At 43.3% G+C, this 12,725-nt stretch overlaps 1 protein-coding gene and 1 long non-coding RNA gene across 2 annotated transcripts in view; one reads left to right on the top strand and one right to left on the bottom strand.

Annotated features, from left to right (window-relative positions):
- Nucleotides 1–12,725, bottom strand: part of LOC134530847 (DNA-directed RNA polymerase III subunit RPC9) — a 34,397-nt gene that overhangs the window by 14,938 nt on the left and 6,734 nt on the right. The gene's annotated exons all lie outside the window — the stretch shown is intronic.
- On the top strand, nucleotides 2,204–3,558 carry LOC134530848 (uncharacterized). Its single transcript, XR_010074879.1, has 2 exons — nucleotides 2,204–2,845; nucleotides 2,918–3,558. It is a non-coding gene; the product is annotated as an uncharacterized LOC134530848 (long non-coding RNA).

Here is a 12,725-nt window from a genome sequence, read left to right on the forward strand (position 1 = left end):
CCAGTTACTGTCCATGTTCGATTACAGGATCACATATCGGCCAGGACCGAGCATTGCGCATGCGGATGCTTTAAGCAGGTTGCCGTTGAAGGTTACGGAAGTCCAAGTGCCCGCTGCGGGAGACGTGTGATGTTGGAGGCATTGCCAGATCCCCCAATTGATGCAGCCAGGATTGCTGCACTGACAGAGGCAGATCCAGTATTGGGTGCGGTCAAGAAGTATTGCGGTGGCGGCTGGCCACAGAGTGGCGCAGTGGCTGATGATCTCCGCCCGTACTGGACACGACGGGACGAGTTGTCCCTGTACAAGGGGTGCATCCTTTGGGGCAGCAGAGTACTTATCCCCTCGGCGCTAAGGCAGGACCTGTTAGTAGTGCTCCACGCAGCTCACAATGGCGTGGTGAAATCAAAGGCAATAGCACGCAGCTACATGTGGTGGCCGAAGATGGACGACAACATTGAGAGAATGATAGGGCTGTGCCAGCAATGCCAACAGTCACGAGCCAATCCACCCCAACATGTACCCGCTAGTTGGGAACCAGAAACCAAACCATGGGCCAGAGTACACATAGACATTTTTGGGCCGTTCCAGGGCAAGGTTTTCCTTCTCGCTGTTGATGCCTACTCCAAGTGGCCGGAAGTCAGAATAGTAAGGTCCGCATCATCAGCATGTGTGGTGGGCGAACTGCGGGACATTTTCAGCATTCACGGGATTCCAGAATGTTTGGTCTCTGACAATGGATCCGCATTTGTGTCAAGTGAGTTGGGAGTGTTCGCACGGAAAAATTGTATCCGATTAGTGCACACAACACCCTTTCACCCCTCTAGTAATGGACAGGTAGAGCGCATGGTCCAGACGGTCAAAGGGAAACTTAAAAAGGGGGGCACTGGTGACTGGCAGACCCGGCTAGCACGAACATTGTTCGCACTGCGTACCACCCCAGTCACTGGAAGTCACAAGACACCAGCTGATCTGCTCATGGGTCGTGCCCTTAGGACAGCTTTGGACCTGATTCAACCGAACCACAGCAAGTCGCCCTCAGTACAGCCACCAGCTTGTGCGGGAACCTTCTTAGTTGTTTAGGCCCCGCTAGGGTAGCCAATTAAATATGTAGAGCTACTTTCGTGCTGCTTAGTAGGCTCCACACACACACTTAAACGTTGGGCTGAATAAAACTGTGTAATAAATTAGATTTCTTAAATTGTGTGACTCTTCACTGGTAATGTTGACATAAGGTAAGTCACAGTTAGGTGTTATTTGATTGATATGGAACATACATAAATACACACTGGAGTAGGTGGAATTACAAATAACACAACACAACACTGTGAATATTAAATATAGAATTATTTTATTTCCAATGTAAAAACGATTTAAAAGATTTCAATCTTATTAATATATTTAATTATTATTCATATCCAAAACAACAACCTAACTTAACGGTGACATCATAGTAATTCAATAAAAGTTCAATTACCAGGAGTTATGTTGCGCACATTTAAATATTTTCAAAAGTCTTAATTCGGGTTCGTTGACACTACACAGTTTTTAATTAATGTTTTTTTTTTTTTAGGGAACTTAAATCAATTTACCTCGGCTAGATAGGTTCAAAATCATCGGCAGAGCTCAGAGCCTCTCATCTATAGGACCACTGAGTCTGTTAATTAATGTGTAAATTCGTAAAATTTATGTCCAAGTATTATTTAAATCCTCTATAAAGTCAATTTAATTCATGAAATCAATGTTAATAATAAGTTTCGGCGACGATGTGACGTAAAAACGGGAGTTTCGTGATTCGTGCATAAGATTAGGGCACAAAAAATCTGGGCACTTTTATTACTCACGTTAATCACTCCTATGATATTTATCTTTTTAGATAAATCCTATTTAAATGTTCTGAACTCCCTAATGGTTCATAATTATCATCCACTATCCGGGATGCCTGATGCTAGATAGCTAATTTTCAGGATTTAAATTCGCCGACGTCACGAAGTTGCCGCTCATTCAGCTGGCCATTGTAGAACTCTCTTTCTTACTAGTTTCCTCAAAATAACCAGTAAGACTCACTTTTAAATGGTGGCCCGTGATTGGCCAAAAGGACCGTTTCAGTTACCTAATTTCTTACCGAAAACGTAAACTCCGAACGCAACAATTGCGCGGATAACAAAATTTCACTTAAAATTCAAATACATAGATATTAAAATTAATAATTTACATAATAAAATTACGGCGTTAATTTTACCGTTTACAGTTTTCAAGTCCATTAGTCCTTAGAGGGGTATCAACAATACCTCGTTCAAATAGTCCGGTAAAAATCCAAAGAATCACTTTTCCATAGACATACATAACCAAATATTGCCGTTTCTGAAAATAAATGATATTATACATAGAGCAAACAAAAATAAAATAAATCGTAAATAATAATAAATAATTAAACTGTCAAAACAAACATGTTGCAGTACAGATTTTGCCGCCCTTGTCAATTACATTGAACAGTGCTCTTTGACCTGTTCAAAACGGTGCAATGTGATTGGCACTTCTCTTTCTCCGTCGCACAATACACAACACTCTTCGTTGCCTAGCAACGCGCGCACCAAACGACAAACAAAAAAAACAACTTGAGAGAGACTACCTCTCCTCCTCGATTCGTTTTTTACCGTTGCGCGCCTGAAAATCGCGCCTTTTTAAACACTTTTTATCGGGTCGTCGCTGCTAACAGACCTGCGCGAAGAAGTTCACGGATTTTGCAGTGCAAAATCTTCGAAGGCTGGAACTGCTGCTGCTCTCCGACAGCTTCTGCCTTGAGCCGCTCCTGTTGAGAAGGACTCGGGAGGACTTACTTACTGTGAGTATGATTCACTAAAGGGATTCGAAGGGGTGCAATGTACACGTGGGTCAACAATAGGACGTTCTCCAGGTCACGTCACGGCAATGGGTCAACGTCCATCTGCGGTGATGACTGCATCCTTGCTGCGACTCCTCCTTCCTGCAGCGGACAGCGGCGTCGAGACGGCGCCTGTCCTCAAAACGACCAACAAACCTGGCCTGGTTCACCACGCGTCGACGGGGTCTGGCGTGGGGCGATGATGCTGTACCAGACAGCACGGCATCTGGCACTGCAGCTGACGTCATCAACTGCTGATGTGGCGGCGTCCAGCCGCCCTGCCTCACGACTACGCGCGAGACGGCGTCGTGGCGTCTGCGGTGCTGATTGCGTGGGGCGAGGTCACCACTTCCCACAAGGAAGCACTCGTCTATTCCCATCACTGTTAGGTACACAATCGTTGCGAACCGCACTACGTCTAGCTCACTCTGGTGTAACCTTCGCACCTGACTTAAGTATAGGTGTCCGGGTCTTAATCGATACCTTAATCACTATGTGCGTACTTGTACTCTTGCAAATACAAGTGTCTGCAGGCAATACAACTTGTGTACTTGCCGCGGAACACTATGACGTCACCGTTAAAACAAAAATATCTTAAATTAACCTTAAAATTCCTAGCTTAACATATAACATTCTCATTATTAACATCATTGTTAGAAAAAAAAAAAAATAAATACTATTAATTATTAAATCTCAATTCTTGCATAACAATGCCTGGTTATCAATATCCATTAAATTCAATATTAGTACTTTGCTTGCTACTAACATATCACATTGTTAGTTCGTACTTGATTAGTATGCATCACAGTGCATTTGCTTGTTTGTGTTCTCATTTCATGAGATTTCATACATTTCACCACAACATTTCATTATAGCGTATCATTATTGAATATCAAACATCACATGTTTTGCTTTTCATTATAACATATTGATAGCTAACATAATTTATATTCATTACTCAATGTTTGTAACTTACATGTTTACATTTCATTATTAAAAATATTTGCATTTAACTATAGCATATTTAGCTTGCAATTTACATTTGCATTTCATCACACTTGTTAACATTTCATCCAAGAATATATATCATATCATGTACATACTGACAATTAATAGTTCATTGTTATGTTTACATAGTACATACTAGCAATTGATCATATAATATAACATTTATATATAACTATATATATATAATAACATTTACATAACATACCATTAACCTTTCATTATGTTTACAAGTTATACAATCAAAATTTCATAGCGTTTTTACACATTGTTTACATTATCTTCTCCTATACAGAGAAGTCGTTGGTTTACACAATTACCAACTTAGTAACTTTTTCAATTTCAGTCTGCTGTGCTCAGCTCAACAGCTGTAGAGGCTTTATCTTCCTCCTCTCATCTTCCATTACTGTGTTTTCATCCCGTAGCGGTCTCGCTGGGTTGAATAATGTTCACATTTCATCTCATCTTGGTTACTATCAGTAACACATGAGTCTTGTAATCTACTGAGGCTCCTGGCTTCAGTGTAGCTAAGGTTCCTTTTACAAATCAGCTGTTTCACAAACATGCTGTATCAGGATAGCTTTCAACATAGGGTATCACATGTTCAATATCTTTTTCATTTCTTTTTAAGAAAATTTTCTTGCTTCTTCAATTTTATAACTTCTGTTAGGCGAAGTTGCTTGTGGACACTTGTTTGCCGGAGTATCTTCACTTCTCGTGACAAAGGGCTTAGATCCTGAGTTTTTCAGATCCACATTCTTCGCTATTCTTCACATCATTCGAAGAATACTATTCAAGCAACTATGACAGTGATGCGAGTGAATAGTGTTGAGACGACGTAATTTTCTCGTATAGGGGCTTCTCCCAATAAATTCTTAAAAATCATCGATTTCAAATTTCAGTGTTTTCATTTCATAAAATATCAATGCCTTGACATCCAAAGTTTAATAAACTAAATATTTCAGCTAAATCTGATTGGATTTGTATGCGAAATGAGTGCATACTTTTCTAACCTGCATTCTGGGTAGAATGCAATCCTAAAGATCATTCTTTTCCCTAAATTCATCCCAGAAATGGTAATAAAATAGTGAAGTTTTAAAATCTTAGTGAGTTCTTCTATAAATATTAGAAAATTTAGTGATTTTCTATTTTTCATCATCAACATAACGACGCCTATTGGATTACTCAGCATCATCATTAAATCAAGGTAACCTGCATAATATTACTCTGCTTGTAGTTGCAAAGGGTTATGTGCTTTTAGAGATGCTTTGCATGCCAGTGTTTATATATGTCTACACAGCAGGATGGGGTATCATACCACCTAGTTACATCGACACTAAATAAGCTTAATTTCTTCTCGTTTGTTAGTACACAGTACATACAGCTTCACATAGGTATAGGCTAGTCTAATGTTGTATATATATGTCTTAGTGACATTTGAGTTCATACTCATACGAGGAATTGTGCAAGCCAACTGATACATAAATACAATACACATTGTACACAGGTAGCTTCATAGGCTACAATAACATCTGTATGGGTGGCATTTCACTTCACCTCAAATACAGCAATATAGCGGGAATTACACTTCCGCATAACCACAGGGTAAATATCTGCATAGGTGGCATTTTACTTCACCTTTACACAGAAACAAGCGGGAATTACACCTCCGCTTAACATTACAAATTACAGTGGCTGCACTACGCCTCACATGGCGTACTAGATCACATAATCACAGTGACATACACTTACTCCTCTGTACAGTTCAGATCCTTGGTCTGAAACTTACACTTAGACTGCTCTCAGCTGTTTATGGTACTACACCTTGTACCATCACGAGGCATTCGCAGCTTAGGTCGGTACTGCTTACATAGTAGTAGGGCTCTTGTATTCCCTTAACTGCGTTATATTATAACGGCCTACTGGTCGGCCTGTTGCTGGCTCTGCTAGTGCATAGCAATTCTCTTGTACTATGTCCGTGATGACATAAGGACCTTCAAATAACAAAAACAATTTCTTGGTTACATGTTCCCAGGCCTTGCTTACCGGAGTTGTTTTCTTCAGTACCTGGTCTCCAATTTTAAATTTTGCTAATTTTGATGCTGGTTTCCTCTTGCGTCTGATGTCAGCTTCTGCTGTCAACTTCCTCTTCACTAGAGCTTCTACCTCTTCTCCTGTAGGTAGTTTTTCCTCTTCATTAGGGGTGTGTTCACATCGGGGTAAATATTTCGGGTTGATCGCCACCGATCTATTCAGGCTCATGGCTTCTCCAGGGGTAACTCCAATAGAACCATGTACAGTATGGTTAATAACGCACTCTACATATGGCAACTTATCTCGCCATGATTGCTGCGAGTTATGGCATAGCGTACGTAAAAGACTCCCTATTGACTTCATGAGTCTTTCCACAGGGTTACTTTGTGGATGCCGTACACTGATGGTTGTAGGTATTGCACCTAATTTCCTGACTCCTGTTTGCCACAAATCACTGGTAAACTGGGTACCTCTGTCTGACAATACCACTTTAGGTAAACCAATTTCTTCAACGAAAGTTTTTAATTTTTGCATAACTGCTTTTGCAGTTGGGTTCACAATTGCATATAATTTGGTGAATTTTGTGAAAACATCTTGCATCACAAAAACATACTTAACACCTCCCTTTGACTGTGGTAGGGGGCCAAATAAATCAACTGATAATAATTCCAATGGTGCTGTTGGAATGATTGGCTGCAATTCTCCATGCAGGTGTTGTCCAGGTGGTTTCACCTTCTGACATAGGTCACAGGCGCTTGTGACCTTACTTACATAGCGTGACATGTTAGGCCAATACACTTGCCTGTGCATTGTATATGTGCCTGAGCATAGGTTCACTGTACAATATTCCTACAAAATTTTCCCTCACATGCCACTTGCCTGTGAGTGTGACTGGGGTTTCACAGTCATTTGAATGAATTTCACATAGTTTAAAATCTATCACCACTCCAAATTGTGATAGAAAGTCAGTACCTATTATTAGCGGTTTTGCTAGGCCTTTCACAACTAGTGCAGTCATGTCTTTCGGTCTGCCTAGGCCGTGTACTGTTATCAGTACCTGTCTGTTTACAATAGGGCTTGCCCTTGATGTCACTCCAATTATCTTGAGTGCTGGTACTGGTATCTTGGGTAGTATGATGCCCTGATGCTCGAGGTAGTTCACCAACTCCTCACTGATACACGTGACTTCAGCGCCACTGTCAATTAATGCATCCACGTTGCATTCTTCAATTTTTAATGTCACATGTGGACAAACTGTACAAACTTGATGAACCCTATTTTCATCATTTTCATTATAGAGAAAGTCCCTTTCACTTTCTCTTAGCATAACAGTGCATATAAATTTATCGTAGCTGATGCAGCTGTAAATTGGAGTTTTGTCGTTATGTACCCCTGAGCCTGAATAGTGGGTTTCTGTTCGGGGCGATCCAACTGAAACCCGTTCTAGTTTAACGTGCCCTGGTTGGCACGTCCACCTGGAACACGTTGTTGTTGTTCGTTGTGGTTCCAATTACTGGGTCCTGCGACGCTGGACACTGCAGCCTTGAACTCGGCTGCTACCGGGTTCACTTCCCCTCTCTGGTAGTATGCAGCTTGATGTCCTGGATGCTGCGCCTGGAATGGTGGCGGAAACGTTGCGTTCTGGTAGCGTTTGTTTCCAGAGAACTGGCTATTATGGGCATGGCCGCCATGATTCTCTGTCGTCTGGGGGGAATAATGGTGGGGTGGCATTCGGGTTTCTTCGTGCCGGCCCTGGTATCGAGGTTCCTCCGTCTTGCGGTACTTCCTCGCGTACTCTCTCTCGTCTTCAGACGAGGATCTTGGGCGTCGGTCACGGGACTCCCTGGGAGGCCGTACTTCAGGCGAGTAGGAGCGGCGGCGGTTGTCGTTGCGGTCGTCCTTCCTCTTGCGCTGGTACATCTCTTCGTCGCTATGATAGTTCCTCGTATTTGACCACCAGGTCTTCCTCTTGTTGTAGGGGCCTTTGCGTTGGCTCATAGCGTACCGGCCATATGAGCTTTGCTCTCTGCCCTTGGGTTGCCACGTCATAGTGTGGACAGCTGCCTGACGGTTGTCCCTTGGCTTGTTGTCCCTGTTTTGCCAATAGTTATTCAGGGGTGGCTGGCGGTTCTGCTGGGGTACCCTCTCGTGGTCCTCCTTGGGTGCTGGCGTCCTGTCCATTTTCTCCAGCTTGTCGTAGTTCAGGAGCCTCTCTCTGAACTCTGTGACGTCTCGGTACGTCAGGCCGGACAACTGCTTTTGGTAGCGCAGCGGCAACTGAGTGAGTATTGCCGCTACGAACTCCTCGTCCGTCATGGGCAAGTCGAGGTATCTAGTTTTCTCAAACATTGTTGAGAGGTGGGCTTCCAGCGTTGTGCCCTTCCTGGGGTCATACCTCTCAGTATGGAGCTGGGCACGCAGATTGCTCTGAATGCGCAGACTCCAATACTGCTGGCGGAACATGGCCTGGAAGTGATTGTAGCTACTGGTGGTTGCACTCAGCATTTCCCACCAGTAGAAAGCTTGCCCTTTCAACGCACTGTTGAGGCATTTTAGTACCTCAGCCTCGCTGAGATTGAACGTGGCCGCATATTCCTCAAAGCGCTTCAAGAACCGTATAGGGTTCTCGGTAACCCTTCCTGAAAACGTGGGCATGGCCTCTGCCCAATGCTTGGCCGGGTGGTGGATCAGAGTAGCAGGGTCCATACTCGACGTGTTTACAAACGTCCTGCTACTTGGCCGATGAGTGATGGGGGTGACACGTGACGGTTCCTGGGGCAGGTGCTCAGTGTAGCACTCGGTGCCGCCCTGTTGCTTGCTTGTGGTGGGCAGTGTTGGAACAGTAGGTCCATGGCACTCGCTTGCCTGGGCCTGGCCTATACTACCAGCTGATGCAGCTGTAGGGCTCGGTTGGACAGATAGATTTTCAAACCTGTCCCTCAGCGTAGCTGTGGCCACCTCGATGTCACCAAGCCTACTCTCCAGGTGCTGGATGTGCTCACGCACCTCTTCCCTGGCGTTGGCCTGTCCTCGATGCTCGTTGGCCATCATGTTCCTCAGGGACGTGACGTGGGATTCCAACCCATCTACCCTGCTGTTGTATTGGGAGACCTGTTCGGCTATCTGCTGAATCTCCTCATGTTGTTGCAAGAGTCTAACCTCGATGCTGTGCTCGAGATTCCTTAGGCTGGCATTGTTCTGTTCCATGGCAGCATTGGTCTGTTCCAATCCAGCCCTCAACTCAGCCGTGAGATTGATGTTATTTTGCTCTAGTTTTTCAGTGAGAGCAGTGTTGTTTTGCTCTAGTTTTTCAGTGAGAACGGTGTTGTTTTTTTCCAATTTAGAGTCGTTCTGCTTCATCTGAGCATTTGTCTGCAGCAAGATCTGCATCAGTGACTCTAGTGTCACTGGTGGTGGAGTAGGAGTGCTATCCTGGGGTGCAATTGTGTGTAGGACAGTGTCATTTATGTTTTCCTGCTCCATGATTAGGGGAGATGTGAGCCGCCCTAACCTTTCCTCACAGGTGACTACAGGCGAATTCCCTGCAGATGATGAAGGATTCGACTCACTGCTTGAGGTTTGTGCAGTAGCATACTCCTCCCCTACACTTCGTGATCTTTCTCTAAGAAAGTATTTGTTTTGTTCGTCGGCCATAGTGGTGTGCAAGGAAGTAATTGAAAAAAATAATGCGTTACACAAATAGTGCACTTGCACACAGTACTCGGATGGTACAGAATTTACACAAAAAAATTGTTGAGGTGTCCCTTAACCTCAAAATCGGCCCCACCGTATGGGCTCCAAATAAATATGTGCGGGAACCTTCTTAGTTGTTTAGGCCCCGCTAGGGTAGCCAATTAAATATGTAGAGCTACTTTCGTGCTGCTTAGTAGGCTCCACACACACACTTAAACGTTGGGCTGAATAAAACTGTGTAATAAATTAGATTTCTTAAATTGTGTGACTCTTCACTGGTAATGTTGACATAAGGTAAGTCACAGTTAGGTGTTATTTGATTGATATGGAACATACATAAATACACACTGGAGTAGGTGGAATTACAAATAACACAACACAACACTGTGAATATTAAATATAGAATTATTTTATTTCCAATGTAAAAACGATTTAAAAGATTTCAATCTTATTAATATATTTAATTATTATTCATATCCAAAACAACAACCTAACTTAACGGTGACATCATAGTAATTCAATAAAAGTTCAATTACCAGGAGTTATGTTGCGCACATTTAAATATTTTCAAAAGTCTTAATTCGGGTTCGTTGACACTACACAGTTTTTAATTAATGTTTTTTTTTTTTAGGGAACTTAAATCAATTTACCTCGGCTAGATAGGTTCAAAATCATCGGCAGAGCTCAGAGCCTCTCATCTATAGGACCACTGAGTCTGTTAATTAATGTGTAAATTCGTAAAATTTATGTCCAAGTATTATTTAAATCCTCTATAAAGTCAATTTAATTCATGAAATCAATGTTAATAATAAGTTTCGGCGACGATGTGACGTAAAAACGGGAGTTTCGTGATTCGTGCATAAGATTAGGGCACAAAAAATCTGGGCACTTTTATTACTCACGTTAATCACTCCTATGATATTTATCTTTTTAGATAAATCCTATTTAAATGTTCTGAACTCCCTAATGGTTCATAATTATCATCCACTATCCGGGATGCCTGATGCTAGATAGCTAATTTTCAGGATTTAAATTCGCCGACGTCACGAAGTTGCCGCTCATTCAGCTGGCCATTGTAGAACTCTCTTTCTTACTAGTTTCCTCAAAATAACCAGTAAGACTCACTTTTAAATGGTGGCCCGTGATTGGCCAAAAGGACCGTTTCAGTTACCTAATTTCTTACCGAAAACGTAAACTCCGAACGCAACAATTGCGCGGATAACAAAATTTCACTTAAAATTCAAATACATAGATATTAAAATTAATAATTTACATAATAAAATTACGGCGTTAATTTTACCGTTTACAGTTTTCAAGTCCATTAGTCCTTAGAGGGGTATCAACAATACCTCGTTCAAATAGTCCGGTAAAAATCCAAAGAATCACTTTTCCATAGACATACATAACCAAATATTGCCGTTTCTGAAAATAAATGATATTATACATAGAGCAAACAAAAATAAAATAAATCGTAAATAATAATAAATAATTAAACTGTCAAAACAAACATGTTGCAGTACAAGCTGAACGCCATAGCAGACACTTCAACGCAGGGGACAAAGTGTGGTACAGGGCTTACTACAAGAACGCCAAGTGGTTGCCTGGGACAGTACTAAGCGCACAGGGTCACCAGATATTTATAGTCAAGGACGACATAGGAGGAGAGCATAGGCGCCACAAGGATCAGATCAGGCACAGAGTGCCCAGCGGATCGGCTGAGGCAGATGGGCACCTGCCTGCGAGGGGAGGGCCCAATGAAGCAATCGAGAAATGTGCCGCGGTCCAGGTTACACCTAGGGGAGAGCAGCCCAAGGGTGAGCACGACACTTGCAGCACCCATGACAGGCGGCAACAGGCAGCAGTAGAAGACACCGCAAGCTGCGAGGACGACACAAACCCCTTTCGGGGATTCAAGACGATTGAAACCGTTGGCAGCGGTACCAGCTACACGGAGCAGCTCATCCAGAAATCCATCGAGAGGGATCCAGCCAGCGTCTGCATCAGGGGAGGACCAGCGTTGGGAGAGCCCATCGCGGAATGGGAGCACAACGGCGCCAGTGACTCTGGGAGCGACAGTGCACGGCTCGCCCAGGATCCAGAACCATCAGAGAGCGACCAGGCGGCTGGAGCACGACGGTACCCACAGAGAATCAGCCACCGACCCAAGAAGTGGGAGGACTATGTACTGTACCACTAGTGTAGCATAGCGTAGTAAGATATTTTGTTTTACTGTACTGTTATAGGAAACTTTAGTAAGGAGGAGGTGTTGTGTCCTTTCGTAAGTTGGCAGCAGTGGGACATGTGGTAAAAAAAGGTGATTATGGCGGGACGCGGCTACGACGGGCGCGGCAGGTTGTGTGTTGTGTGTGAACAACGAGGTGCAATACGAGTACCATGAATGCTGCAATGTGCGGCGTTAGTGTCATCAATTTAACAGTCAAAGATTGGGACATTGACACAGGATGCCGACAGCAAGGTGTCTGTATCGTTAAGGGCAGATGCGCATAACCAACCACTGTACATTATACCACATCATGCTGTGGTCAAAGAAGATAGTTTAAAGACTAAGGTACGCGTAGTATTTGATGCATCGTCGGAGACGACCAATGGACCCTCCTTGAACAAGTTGCTGTTGTCTGGTCCTAAATTGCACGAGGAGGTTGCTGACATAGTGCTGAACTTCCGAACATCAGCAATTGCGATAACAGCTGATGTATGCAAGATGTATCGTCAAATTGTAATTGATCCTGAGGATAGGAAGTTCCAGTGTATTTTGTGGCGAAATTCGGTTAGTGACCCAATACATGTATTTGAGCTGAACACAGAAACGTATGGACTATCATCTTCACCCTTCCAAGCGCTCCGAACCATGCAGCAGTTGGCAACAGACGAAGGCGCTAACTATCCTTTAGCTGCTCACACTCTGTTACATGATGTGTTTGTTGATGATATTGTGACCGGAGCCGATACTGTAGGTGATGCACAGGAATTGAAGACTCAGCTAGTGGCGCTACTCGGAGCAGGTGGCTTCCAACTTCACAAATGGTGCTCCAATAATGGAAATGTAGTCGGCACCCATGACACTGCCCAGGCTGATATGAAATTCGAC

This window comes from Bacillus rossius, chromosome 3, assembly GCF_032445375.1.
Source record: "Bacillus rossius redtenbacheri isolate Brsri chromosome 3, Brsri_v3, whole genome shotgun sequence".
NCBI lineage: Eukaryota > Metazoa > Arthropoda > Insecta > Phasmatodea > Bacillidae > Bacillus > Bacillus rossius.